Source organism: Triticum urartu, chromosome 5 (assembly GCF_003073215.2).
Source record: "Triticum urartu cultivar G1812 chromosome 5, Tu2.1, whole genome shotgun sequence".
In the NCBI taxonomy this organism is placed as follows: domain Eukaryota; kingdom Viridiplantae; phylum Streptophyta; class Magnoliopsida; order Poales; family Poaceae; genus Triticum; species Triticum urartu.
In genome coordinates this window covers 416,759,980-416,774,332 of record NC_053026.1, presented here as the reverse complement: position 1 = coordinate 416,774,332, position 14,353 = coordinate 416,759,980, and the positions used below count along the sequence as shown (strand labels likewise).

Here is a 14,353-nt window from a genome sequence, read left to right as displayed (position 1 = left end):
GTACTCCTCCACCAAGCTTTACGCGCGCGCCTCTCTCCCGCCACAACCGCGGCGGAAGATTCAGAAGCGGTTGCCATCGTTGGTCGTGGCCACGTCGGGCGCGGGCGAGCGAGACCGCGGCGTCTCGCCTACCGGCTACCGTCACGTTGGCCGTTTCGACAGGGCGCCCCGCGCGGGGCGCGCCCTGCCGGCCCGTGCGCCGGAGCGCGCACATGGCCTGTGGGCGCGGACGTCGACGCGGCGGTCCTGTCGGGTTCTGGTCACTCTGCACGAGCTAGCTCGTGGTCCGGGTCCGGCCTTCCAAGCGGCGTGGCGTCGAGCGGCGCACGTATGGAGCGAGGAAGTGGCTTCAGATACGGACAGATTCGCCGGCAGGCGCAGGAGCATGAAGTGCGTGGACTGTAGCGGCGGCTACGGTGCGGTGCTGTACCAGTGGTATTTTCAGTAGTACACTTTTCTTCTGGAAACTTGTACTATATAAAAGTGATGATTTTTGTAGACTTTATAATTGTTTGGGCCATTTTTATGCTAATTATTATTATCGATCCTTTACTTGGTTTGTGGGAGATCGTCAAATCCTTTCCGTTCCATTAGTTTTCGAAACTATCCGGCATGGAGCTTCAGGTGTTTTTTTTAAATGTAGGAAAACCCCCGGCCTCTGCATCTGGATGATGCATGCAGCCACTTTATTAATTATTCATATAAGACCTTACAAAGTCATACAACAGTAAGATTGAAGCAAATGTCTAGACAACAAAAGTGTCGCTACTCCTATTTAAGAGATGAAGGGATGCTGATAGTCTAACCTAGTACCAAACAGACCTCGCAGCCAAACCTAACATCTAAGACCTGATGTCTCATCCAGGACGCCTGCCGAGTATGGGTCACCTACTAGTCCGGCGCACTCCTCAACCAGGACGCCTGCCGGGTTTGAGGTCGCCGCAGCCACCTGCCACCAATCCATCTTCAGAGATGTATTGCTGCATCTACGTTGCTCGGTCTAGCTGTCGTCGACGCCACCATGACGCCAGACCGCGTCACCCTCCTGCGCGAGTCCATCTCCGCGCATCGGACGCAGAGTCACCACAGCGCCATGCCGCCGAGACCCGCCACCATCAATGAGTGAGATCCCGCACCGCTCCACCAAAGAATCCGTCCTCTGATCCTGCATCCAGCTGCTGCTCAAAAAATGATGCCCCCATGAGGGAAAACGACGCCCCAAAAGCACCACCATCGTCCGATCTGGAAACTCCGGATCAAGATTTTCATCCAGAGCAGCGCAAGCAAGTCGACAGAAGCTGCAGAGGCGATGTCTTCAACACTGGCGGAGCTACGGCCAAGCAAAACTATGCCATGGCCCGCCCAGCTCAGTGGTAATTCACTAGGATATGAGATGAAAATGGGCTATAAGAGTAAACTAGTTAGAATTCCCTTTAGTTTGGCCCACCCAGATTTTCAAGTGTAGCTCCGCCACTGGTCTTCAACAAGATAACGACACAAAAACACTGTCATCGCTCGCCATGACCCGAGTCATGGCACGATTTTCACCGGCAGCCCCGTCTCCCCACTATACGCCAGGACCGGATGAGAGCTTCAGGTGTATTCTCAAGAAAGAGAGCTTCAGGTGTATTCGTCAAGATAAAAAAAGATAAGCTTCTCAAAGAGAAAATGGTATGAACGGTTAGAGATGTTTGCAGGGCCAAACAAGGGTGGGTGCCGCGTGGGCGTGCGTCCTGCTGGTTGCACGGCCTGGGTACAGCCGTACATCCCGATACTAATGCGTAACGGCTGAGCAATGGATCGTCAGAGTTTAAGAATAAGCAACGTGCGTGCATAACGCTACGATTAGTACGTACTATGTACGTACATATGGCCTCTTAATTGACGCAGCTATTCCGCAACTATACGTACCGCTATAGTACCATAGCTGTAGCACAAACGTACGTGCAAAGCAAACAATCAAAGGCGGCAAGCAACCATGATGAGCGCCGGTCCGGCCATAATGCCGCAGACGTGCATGCCAGCCGGTGCAGGATGGATGCACGAGTGCGTCCGCCGCTTCATCAGTCATCACCTCAAACTTCAAAAATTCCAATCATCAGCTCTGGCTACTTACCCCGATCGGCCGGAGGCTGCGCTCGTGCAGTCGATCGTGACCTGAATGAAGGCTGGCCGGTTATGGATAGCCGGGGTTCCGTGACAGCCAGGGATGGAAGATGGAAGGCAACGCAGGATACTGTCATTGGAGCGCCACTCAGACTTCTCTTTATCATGTCGCCGCTGATCTTGACATGGGAATAAAATGTGTCAGTCCTGGACCGTGTCAAGTATTACATCATTAACAATTTGACATGTCGTGCCAGGTTGAGGCACCCAGCTTTGACATGATGGACATGCTTCATGTATTCAAAACAGATCTGGGATAACCTTTTTTAGCTTATACTGGGATTGACATATGGCATGCTTTCAAAAATAAGTAAGTTTCTGTAGCAATCAAGGTCTAATTTTTCAGAAAAAAAAGTATCATTTTGCTAACTTTTTTCAGAGCAACTATCTACGGGTTACCCCTAATAAAAGCCGCATGGGTCACTTCTGTGACCTGTGAGCGCACCGGGTCACTTCTGTGACCTGTGAGCGCACCAAGTGGTGCGTCCAGTCGCCACCATGTGTCGTGTGTTAGGTGCTCTCTCTGAATTTTATTTTTTTTATTTTTTGTATGTGTTTTCGGGAGCTACACGGGGGTTTTCGATTCTCGCCTGAATTTTCCGAGGTTTCTTGAGATTTTTTTTTGCGAAGCACAATTGTGTTTCTTGAGGCAAAAAACATTTGTGCTTTGCTTCTTGGGAAAAAAATGTGCTTCTTGCTTCTTGTGGAGCTTTCATGAGATGCACAATTTACCATGAATTGTGCTTCTCGAAAAGTAAAAAAATTGTACTTTCACAAGAAGCACATGTTTGCTTTTCATGGAAGCACACATTTGTTTCCATGACTGTCTTTCTCGCAAAAAAAAGTGCTTCCACGAGAAGCACATATTTGCTTACCCGAGAAGCAAAGTTGTGTTCTCGAAAAAGTGAAAAACTGCAACCATGCTTCCGGGCTCTGATTTTTCTTCCCTTTTCTCGTATCCATTTTTTTGTTTTTCATCTTTTTTTCTTTTTTTCTTTTCTTTTTTGATTTTTTGTCTCCCTTTTTTCCAGTATATGGATTTTCCTCTTTTTTGTGAAAAAATGTTTATCAGAACTTATTAACATGGGATCTACTTTCGAAAATCTCAGGCAAAAAATCAACGATGAAAACTATTCAGGATTTGGACGCACGGTTCAATAGATAAAATATTTTGAATAAACGAATTTACAAGAAAAAGAAAAAAACTCACAAGTTGCGACAAATGACACACACACTTATCAGCGTTTGAGAAGGTGTGTCATTTTGCTGACGACCCTTAACTGGTGATTTCGATTTTTCTAGTGGAGTACGTATCATTTTGCTGACGACCCTTTTTTTTTTGAAACATTTTGCTGATGAAATTCTGAACATAAGGCCCAATTCTGAACAAATGTACTCCTAAAAAGGGAAAACAAATATAAGGCCCAATTCTGAACTTATGTACTCCTAAAAAGGGAAAACAAATATAAGGCCCAATGGGTTATGGACCCAATAGAAACTCTTGCGTCTCCACCGACCGAACTTCCCTGTCGCCCGCTCTCCAGCCGTCGTACTGCAATTTCCGTTCCCACTCAAACCCCACGCCATTAGAAAAAAATGAGAGGGGAAAATCCCACTCAAACCCGACGACGGTGGGGAGCACGACGGCCGCGCCGGGCGGCACCATCGGCGCGGGCCAACGGTGGCGCGATCGGAGGCCCTCTTCATGGATTTGTAGCTGTACAGCCTGTGATCTCCTGGTTGTCTTGTCTGCCACCGGCTGGGCACCCGCGCGCCCACCACCTGCTCGTGCAAATGCGCGGCACAGCCCAGCACTTGCACCGCCTGCTGATCCCGATGCCTGCTACCTCCGGATGCTTGCCTACTAGGATCATGTGCAGCGTTGTTTGTGGAGACAACTTTCTGAAAACCAGAGATGCTAACCTGGCCCTAGAGGATTGGCATTATTGCGCAAATCAGGCTGAGGCTTGCGCTAGATGATTCAAAGGGTAGGGGCGGTGACTGCGAGCATGCCTGATGCACCTCCTCCTCGCATGAGGTAGGCCGTGTACAATGTTTTCCATTATCTCGGGAACCTTGTCTGATCAATTACATTTTGAGGCAGAAAATACAGAGGTCGTGTGCTCCTTCTGAAGAAGGCGACAGCAGACCGAAGCCCATTCACCCGGTGCCGGCTATGGATAACTTCAATTAAAAAGGTCAGAATTATGATAGATGGTGGCATGGCATTTTCTCTAGGCATTGCTAAAAAGATCAATGGATCATCTCAACTGGCAATAGTTTAGTTTCGTGAGCTATTGCTAGTGCTCGGCTCTAGAGGCTTCACTGCACATCCTCAGTCTCAAGTGATTCGAGTGTTAGGAAAAAAAGTGCCCCGCTGTACTTATTTACAGTTTGGCATGCACATAGAGCAATACAGAAGCCTCTATCTATCTCTGCTACTTATCTTGTCCTTCTACTTTACATGGGAACGGTGTGAAACTAGCAGGACAAACAGTTTATCTGAAAAAACTAGCAGTGCAAACAACTAACACAATCTGCTTGGTATCCTGCATATCAGGGAAGATGGAACAGTGCCAGACATCTACAAACTGAACATCTTGTTTGTTCCAGAGGGAAGTAAGCATCATGGAGCAAATGAAACACCTCAAGAGTGCCCCACTTGATTTTGGTTGAAAGGGCAGTCATGATGCACCTAACTACTCATTTAATAACAGCCTTAGACATTGTTTTTGGGCTACCTATGTATAAACAAGGTCTCATAGGTTAAGCTTTCTGGCCCACCCCTAGCTCGTGCATAACAGCATAGGTCACACTTGTAGGTTGAACTTTACTAGTAGTAGTACTAAAAATCTGCAATTGCAATATTGCATGATGGGGCCAGACTGTTGAAAAGTTTGTTCATGAATCACATGCCTGGGTTGCGAAAAATGTGGCTTTTCTCTGAACAGAGATGGCGTGTGCACGATAGATGCCCCGCTACTCTGCTCCTCTCTGGTGGATGTTAGCCTGAAACCAGATAGTTGAGATGACCCAGCTTTGTGTGGTTAAGTGAGTAGAATTTCTGTTTGTGCTTCTGTTTGTTACACACATGCAAAATTTGACATCTATAACTGCACATATGTGGAGCTGCTCGGCATGAATTGGTTCAGGCTTAAACTAACCAGATAGTAATTTTTTTTACAGAGCTTGGCTTTTTTGGATGGTGGCGCCCGGCTTCTGCATGGAGGAATGGATTGGTGCACACAGTCAATACATAACCAGGTTGGCTCACTCTAGCTTTATCATGCTCAACTTACTGCAGATCTGTGTACACACGCTCCTAAAGTAGTGTTCAGATTAACTAATAACTCGGTCGGTACGCAAGGGGATCCTCTTGGCAAAGCACCACAACAGTACAGTATTTCCCGAGACAGATAACCCCAGCCATATTGGGCTACTGGCGCGAGTGCGCGCTGCCGAAGTTGAAGTGCTGAGCCGTCTCCGGTGGCTTTCCCACTGCCTGCACCCACTTATCGTGCACTGGGCAATCATAGCCGACGCACAAACAAATCAGTTAGGGGAAAAAGGAGAAAAACAAATGCTTGCAACGCAAAGGCTGTGCAACCTGCAATCGAAGAAGAAATCCATTAAAGGTCGAGCTGGGCCAAATCGACTTGATCGCCCGTCCCTTCTGACGTCATTGAATTACTACTACTGGCCAGGCCTGCTGGACGGATCGGTTGGTTAAATCAGAGACCACCGACTCACTGACTGACAGCGAATGCAGGGTCATTTTGTTGAATTTCCAAAAGGATCGCAAGACTTTTGTTTTAGTCCTGACGTAACCTTCGTATACACGACCGAGGTTGATTAGATTAGTATAGGCTGGTGGGCTGGAAGAATCCGTTGATTGACGACCGACCGAGTGGTGTGCTGCAAGGTCGTCTTTGTTCTCTTTGGTTATTCTACCTACCTTGTACTGTACGTACTGAACGCAAGAAATGAAATGGCTAGGAAATTCAAAGCCGGAGAATAAGTGTTGTTGGCTAGCTAGAACCGCTGGGTCGCTGATTGTTGCTCCCCGGCGGGCTGGCGGGTTCCGAAGCCGAATCCGCGACGTCCCGGTCGCTGGTCGGGATCTCATTCTTGCTCCACTCGGTCGGTCATCAATCAACGGATTCTTCCAGCCCACCATCCTATACTAATCTAATCAACCTCGGTCGTGTATACGAAGGTTACGTCAGGACTAAGACAAAAGTCTTGCAATCCTTTTGGAAATTCGACAAAATGACCCTGCATTCGCTGTCAGTCAGTGAGTCGGTCGTCTCTGATTTAACCAACCGATCCTTAATTCAATGACATACGATATTTAAGCACTGGCCGGCCAGCCAGAACGGACGGGCGATCAAGTTGATTTCGCCGGCTCGACCTTTAATGGATTTCCTCTTCGATTGCAGGTGGCACAGCCTTTGCGTTGCAAGCATTTGTTTTTCGTCGGTCGCCGTCACCTCATTCTCCATTCGTCTATCCTCGTCCCCAGTCCATATTTTCTGCAACCTGCTGCTGCATCCTTTCTGATCCATCTCTAGTACATCGAGGTCGAGCCTATAGAGAAGTGACCGGAGATGCTACCGCCATGTAGAACACTTAGCTAGCTCCGAGGTCCAAGCTACCTCCCATAGTCCATCACTGGCTGCATGCCTTCCCAGTAAAGCATGAGGGCTCCCATGGCCGTCAAGCTCGCGGCCATTCTCCTCCTCCTCCACCTCACACGCTTCCATGCCATGGCCGCTGCGACGGGTGAGCGGCGGGCTGGGACGATCGTCCGGCAGCAGCGTCGGTGGCAAGTGCTGCTGCAGGAGAAGGCCACGCTCCTGGCATTGAAACGATCGCTCACCTTGCCGTCGCCGTCGGCTCTGGCCGACTGGAACGAGTCCAATGACGATGTCTGCGGCCTCACCGGCGTCGCCTGCGACTGGAGGCGGCAGCACGTCACCGGCCTCTCCGTAGGCGACATGAACATCTCTGGCCCCGTGCCGCCGGTCATCGGTAACCTCACGCGCCTCAAAAGCCTCGACATGTCTCGCAATTTCCTCGCAGGGCAGATCCCGGCCGAGCTCTCCAACCTCCGCGGCCTCGAAGTCCTCGACCTCGGCCACAACCAGCTCAGCGGCGGCATACCGCCGTCCCTCTCTGAGCTGGCAAGCTTGGGTTTCCTCTTCCTCAAGGATAATCAGCTCTCAGGCCCTATCCCGGCCGTTCTCTTCAAGAACTGCACCATTCTAAGTGGTCGACTTCGGCAACAACGATCTATCCGGCGAGATTCCCCTGGAAGCCTCGGAGAACATTTTTTTTCTCAACCTCTACTCCAACAGGCTAACCGGAAAACTACCATGGTGGCTCGCTAACTGCACGTATCTATACTTGCTGGATGTGGAGGACAACTCGCTCGCCGACGAGCTCCCCTCCGGCATCATAGCGGGCAAGCAGCAGCTCAAGTACCTGCATTTGTCCAACAACTACCGGTTCTCGAGCCACGACGGCAACACCAACCTGGAGCCCTTCTTCGCCGCAGTATCGAACTGCTCCCAAATACTGGAGATCGAGGCCGGCGCGGTGGGGATGGGCGGTCGGCTGCCAAGCTGGCTTGGCTCGTTGCTCCCACCAAACATGTCACACCTCAACCTGGAGCTCAACGAGATCCAGGGGCCGATCCCGGCCGACATTGGCGAAATGATAAACATCATGCTGATGAACCTCTCAAGCAACCAGCTGAACGGGACAGTCCCGGCATCCATCTGCGCGTTGCCGAAGCTCGAGCGCCTCTCCCTGTCCAACAACGGCCTGACGGGCATGATCCCGGCGTGCATAGGCAACGCGACAAGCCTCGGCGAGCTGGATCTGTCAGGCAATGCGCTGTCGGGGAGCATCCTGAGCGGCATCGGGACCGGGCTTGTCAACCTCTACCTGCAGAACAACCAGCTTTCCGGGGAGATACCGGTAAACCGCCTTGCCGAATGCATGCGCTTGCTCCACCTTGACCTCTCAAACAACAGCTTGACCGGAGAGGTACCATACATGGTCTCTGGCACCAACATTATATTTCTCAACCTGTCACACAACCAGATCAGAGGTGAGCTGCCGCGGGGGCTCGGTGACATGCAACAGGTGCAAGCGATTGACCTGTCCTGGAACAACTTCACAGGCACGATCTCTCCACAGCTTGGACTCTGCCGCGAGCTGGAGGTCCTCGACCTGTCGCACAATTCGCTCACCGGCGTCCTACCATCGTCCTTCGACCTCCTCAACGACCTGAAAAACCTGGACGTATCCCACAACTCCCTGAACGGAGAGATCCCTGCAAACCTGACAAAATGCACCAGCCTGAAACATTTCAACCTGTCGTACAACGACTTCGTCGGCCATGTGCCCACCATCGGCGTCTTTGCAGACTTCACCTTCCTGTCCTACATTGGCAACCCACGGCTCTGCGGCTCGGTGGTGAGGCGCAACTGCCAAAGGCACCGCCCATGGTATCAGTCCCGGAAGTATTTGGTCGTGATGTGCGTCTGCGCCACCGTGCTGACAATCCTCTGCGCGGTTGGTGCCTGGAAGATCCAGGATTGGTTAGCTGCTGTGCAGGAAGACATGTTCAGGGGCCGATGCAGCGGAGGCTTGTCGCTGGTCATGAAGTATAAGTACCCGCGGATCACGTACCAAGAGTTGGTTGAGGCGACACAGGAGTTTAGTGCAGATCGGCTGGTCGGAGCAGGCAGCTACAGCCGCGTGTACCGCGGCACGCTGCGGGCCGGCACCATGGTTGCCGTGAAGGTGCTGCAGCTCCAGTCAGGGAACTCGATCAAGAGCTTCAGCCAGGAGTGCCAGGTCCTGAAGCGCATCCGCCACCGGAACCTCATGAGGATCATCACGGTATGCAGCCTGGCGGACTTCAAGGCGCTGGTCCTGCCCTTCATGGCGAAGGGTAGCCTTGAGCGGTGCCTCTATGCTGGGCCTCCGGCCGAGCTCAGCCTGGTGCACCGTGTCAACATCTGCAGCGACATCGCCGAGGGGGTGGCCTACCTGCACCACCACTCACCAGTCAAGGTCATCCACTGTGACCTTAAGCCAAGCAACGTCCTCATCAACGACGACATAACCGCGCTCGTGTCTGACTTCGGCATTTCCCGGCTGGTCATGAGCGTTGGTGGTGTGGCCAACCCGGCCGACGTCGGTGCCTCCACCGCCAACATGCTGTGCGGTTCCATCGGATACATTCCTCCAGGTAAACCACACACTGCCAAAAGTTAAATCACAAGCTATCCTCGTGATGAGTTCACATGCTCTGAGTTCTGACTTCTGAGTGGTTTTTGGTCGATGGTCTGAAGAGTATGGCTACGGCTCGAACCCAACGACGATGGGTGATGTGTACAGCTTCGGCGTTCTGGTGATGGAGATGGTAACGAGGAAGAAGCCGACCGACGACATGTTCGAGGGTGGGCTGAGCCTGCACAAGTGGGTGAAGAGCCACTACCACGGCCGGGCCGACGCGGTGGTCGACCAGGCGCTGGCCAGGATGGTTCTGGACCAGACGCCTGAGGTGAGGAGAATGTCGGACGCGGCCATCGGCGAGCTGCTGGAGCTCGGCATTCTCTGCACCCAGGAGACCGCGTCCACGCGGCCGTCTATGCTGGACGCCGCCAACGAGCTGGACCGGCTCAAGCGGCACCTCGGCGGCGACACGACCGCTACATTCGAAGATATTGATGACTTAGCTTAGCGGTAGCAAGCTACGCATCCACGGAGTATAAATTAACAGGGATACGTTGTGTATGCGTAGTGAGGACTTTATGTGGTTCTGAACGAGGTAGATGATCTTCTGAATATCACAAGATGTATGTATATCATTCTTTCAAGGTGTCTGATTTGATGTAATTTAAGCTTTGTACATAGGCTTGGTTATTATAATTATATAGACTGAATTAAGTTCAGGAAGTAATTAACTGATTAGCTTAGTGTGACGGCTATATTGTCCTAGTACCGTGTACACACCCGAAACCCTAAAACCCTTGCGGCGACTAGGTCTAGGCGACTCTGACAGCGCTCGCAGATCTCATCGGCGGGGCGCGCACATGTTCCCGGCGACGATGGCGACATCAGGTGCGGGCAAGGGGAAGCAAGGAAGCGGCGCTCTCTCACCGCGCTCGGATCAGGCGTAGATGGAACAAGCGCTTGGCAAGCTCGACATCTCTAAAGAGGAGGCGACTCCTCTGGTGATCGATGACACGGACAACGGTGCAGCACCCAAGTGGCTACTGGCGGGCAAGGTCCTGTACAGAAATCTATTCCACATCCAGACTATTTCCAACGCCCTACATCCAGCATGGAGTAACCCTAGGGGCTTGGTTTTTCGTCCATTGGGGAAGAACATGTTCATAGTGGAGTTTGAATCTAAGAGAGACCAGGATTGAATCTGGGAGGGATCCCCATGGCACATCAGCAAACATGCAGTGATCCTTGAGGACTTTGAATCACACATGCAGCCTTCCGGACTCGAGCATGATTGGTTTGATGCCAAAAATTGGCATGCCAACATTTGGCAAATGCCAAATATTGGCTAGTGATTGGTTGGTTACCATGTTTACTTGTCAACCTCACAAGAAGTTGTCAAATTTTTGACAACTTTTGATATTGTCAAATGTTGGCTTGCCAAATATTGGCAATGTCAAATGTTGGCATCAAACCAATTATCGTCTCAAATTTGATCGGTTGCCGGCATGGGCTAGGTGTAGCGACCAGACCTTAAACAGTCTAATCTCTGTGCTCCGGTGTCATCCCTGGATCAGTAATGCTGACACCACACAGTACTCGGAGGATTTATAACAGAGTAGCAATCACACACTTATTACATCGAGTGTCTCCATAAAGAACTTATTACAATAAATATGGCTTAAGGCCATCTAATAACGATAACAGCGGAAGGCTTGGAAGATAAGTGAGTCCATCAACTCCAACGGCATCACTGAGTATAGAACCACGACCTAAAAACTCCTTAATCGTCGTCTGAAAAGTCTGCAACATTAATGTTGCAGCCCGAAACGGGTCAGCACATGGAATATGCTGGCAAGATAACACATAGAGAATAATGGAATGAAACAGCTATACTATATGCATATTTGGCTGGTGGAAAGCTCTATGGTTACAGTTTTGCGTAAAGCCAATTTTTCCCTACTACAAAGGAATAAATTTAATTACTATCATGGTGGTTGTTAAACATTGAGAATGGTTGACAGCATTCTCAATCCCAATTAAGCATCATCATTAAACAAGCCCAACAAAATTAATTTAGGGTAACATGTTGAGATTCACATGATAATCCAGGTACTAGATACTCAAGATGTCCATAACCGGGGACACGACTAACCATGATTAGTTTATTACACTCTGCAGAGGTTTGCGCACTTTTCCCCACAAGACTCGATCTCCTCCGTTTGGTTTCTCGCAGTACATGGTGTTTGAGAAGACGGATGACCGAGACATAGTCTTTCAGAAGCGCTAGCACCTTACGATCGGGTAGACCGTACCACCTATATCCCCTACATCTGCTAGTCTACCACCATAAGAGTTCGCACGACTTAGTCAACTATGCTAGAGCCCATAATAGCTTGTGGCTGCACACGGAAGTTTCTAGTATGAATAGTCGCATGATCGCTTTGAGCCTGGGTGGCGGTCCAAAAGAAAACAGGCAAGTCCCGGAATACCCAGGTGCCTCAATCCACCCTGATGTGTGTTTAAGTTGCCACCTTAGATAAACCATTAATTAACAAACTCACATCTGTCATGGATATCACTCACCCAATCCACGTCTACTAGCATAGCATGCCATAATAAGCAAACGTAGAAGTAACTCCCAAAGGTTTGATAATAAACGGGTAATAGATACTACCTCAACTACTTCCCATCCCACAATTTTATTAGATCCTAATCATGCAATGTGTGAGGATTGATCTAATGCAATAAAACTGGGTAGTAGGAAAGGTATGATCAAAGTGTTACTTGCCTTGCTGATGATCCGGGAAATCTAGCGATTCGAAGTAACAAGCGGCGCACTCCGGGTACTCTATCGCAAACAACAAACAAGTATACAATAAGTACTCATCTAATGCATGGATAAAACTCAAATAAGAGATCTAACCAGAAGGTTCAACTTAAGAACTCCGGTTTGCAAAAAGAATCAAATCGAAGAAGCAATGAAAGTCAAACGGCGAAAGAAAACAACTTCGTTCTACTAATCTGGATCTAGGGCAAATTTTACAGTAGCAAAAACTTGTTTAAGTTCATTAAACGGACAAAGGGTTTCGAGACGAAACTCTAGGCGCTTGAATCGCCTGATTCCGATAAACGAGCAAAAAGTTATACTAAAAATAAAATCGGATCAGGAATCGCGATCAGAAAAATCGCGAATTAAATTCGAGAAAAAGAAAAACGACGAACGTTCGCTAGAACGAATGAACGGATGAACGCTCGCTATTTAAATAAACCGGGAAAAAAACAGAATCTAAAAAAAGACAAAAAAACCGAACGGTTTTTCGAAAAAAATAAAAAAAATCGGCACGGAAAACGAGGCGGCGGCGGCAGCGGCGTGGCGCGGCGGCGGTGGCGGCTTGGGGTGGCTGGGGCGGCTTTGGGCGGGGCTAGGGTTTGGCTGGGTCTCTACCCCGGCTTATTTAGATATATTATAACCGAGCACTCTCCCAGCCCTGTCAGGCCATCAGTACTTTTGGCCATCGGATCTGCATTTGTGAAAGTTTATGGCCATCTGATTAAACTTTGGGGGCAACGCTTAACACGACTAAACTGGGCAGCTGCTCTCGCAGCAAAATTGGAGGCATGTGGTTAATTGGGCCCTTGCTCTCACGTGAAGCCCGTTCAGACCTTGTGAGGAAACAACCGAATGAGCGACGAATGCCGAGGCTCACAATCTAGCGAAGCATAGTTTGAAGTTGGGAGTTGGCCGCCATGTTTGGTTAGGCAACCCGGGTAATCTTTCTTTTGTACCTTTGAACATTGGCACAAGTTAATAAAGGCTTCACGTGATTGTCTCAAAAAAAAAACGAACGAGCGAGTCACCCGTCTCCCTTCGCTCGACCCCCCTCCTTCCCTTCGGTTCTGTCCCTCCATCTCTCTTGCAGCGCCTCCCCACCCCAGACCTAGCCGCCCCAAGATCTGTAGCGCCACATGGTCTCTCTCTCTCTCCGATCCTAACCACGGATCAGCATCGCGGCAGCCCGTGCGCCTTTTCATCTTGGTAGCGTGTTCAATCACACATCGCCGCCTCCGGCTGGGCGCTCCACTGCTCTCCTTCTCCATCTCCATGACTCCATCTCCCCGGCGGCCGGCGACGGTTATGACGACGCAGAGTCTGTGGTAGGGTATGTTCTTGGCAGCGTGGGCAGTGAACAGCTAGGTGCGTCGCCTACGCCTCATGACTGCTCCTTGCATTCCTCATCCAAGTGCTCTGCCTGTTGGTTGGCTTTTGCCTCTTCGACCACCAGATTCGGGCAGCAAAGAGGCTGTAGAGTTTCATATGCTACATTCAGATCATTGCATTTATGTTGAAACCAACAAAGGGAATAATTATCATGTATCTAATTTAAAGGCAGTCCTGCCTCAACTTGTGGCTCTCTATTTTAATTTTGCTTAGCATTTGGGTCAACATTTTATAATAAATCTTCTCATTTCTTATGCTACATTCAGATTATTGTACAGAGCTTGTCCTGGGAAGAGAGGATGATCTTAAGAGATAAATGCTCAAATAACTCGATACTTTTAAGAGCAAGGACACTTAGTCTTGAAGGGGTTGGTCCGGTATGTTGTCTTAGCCTTGATGTTTGATATTTCCCTACTTTGTCTTGTCTCTGCACGTTTACCTTATCTGCATTTTATGCATTAACTAGGAACTTGCATTTTTTTTGCGCAGCTAAATAACATATGATGAATCAAAAGACTAAAGCAGATACAGTTTCATGTGAGTGATCTCAGCATAAATTATATGCTGCATTATTGTTATCACGAAGGGAATATTGACATGATGTTGCAAGGTAGCGACAACCATCTAACTCTGTTCCCATATTTCTTTGAAATTTACTTCTTAGTACTATGTATTCTGCACCCTATCAAGTATTAATTAAATAGGAGTCCCTCCTTT

The 14,353-nt window shown here is 49.5% G+C and overlaps 1 pseudogene; it reads left to right on the top strand.

The window, feature by feature from the left end:
* The first annotated feature begins 3,698 nt into the window (after positions 1–3,698).
* Positions 3,699–10,100, top strand: LOC125509424 (annotated as a pseudogene).
* The last annotated feature ends 4,253 nt before the right edge of the window (positions 10,101–14,353 follow it).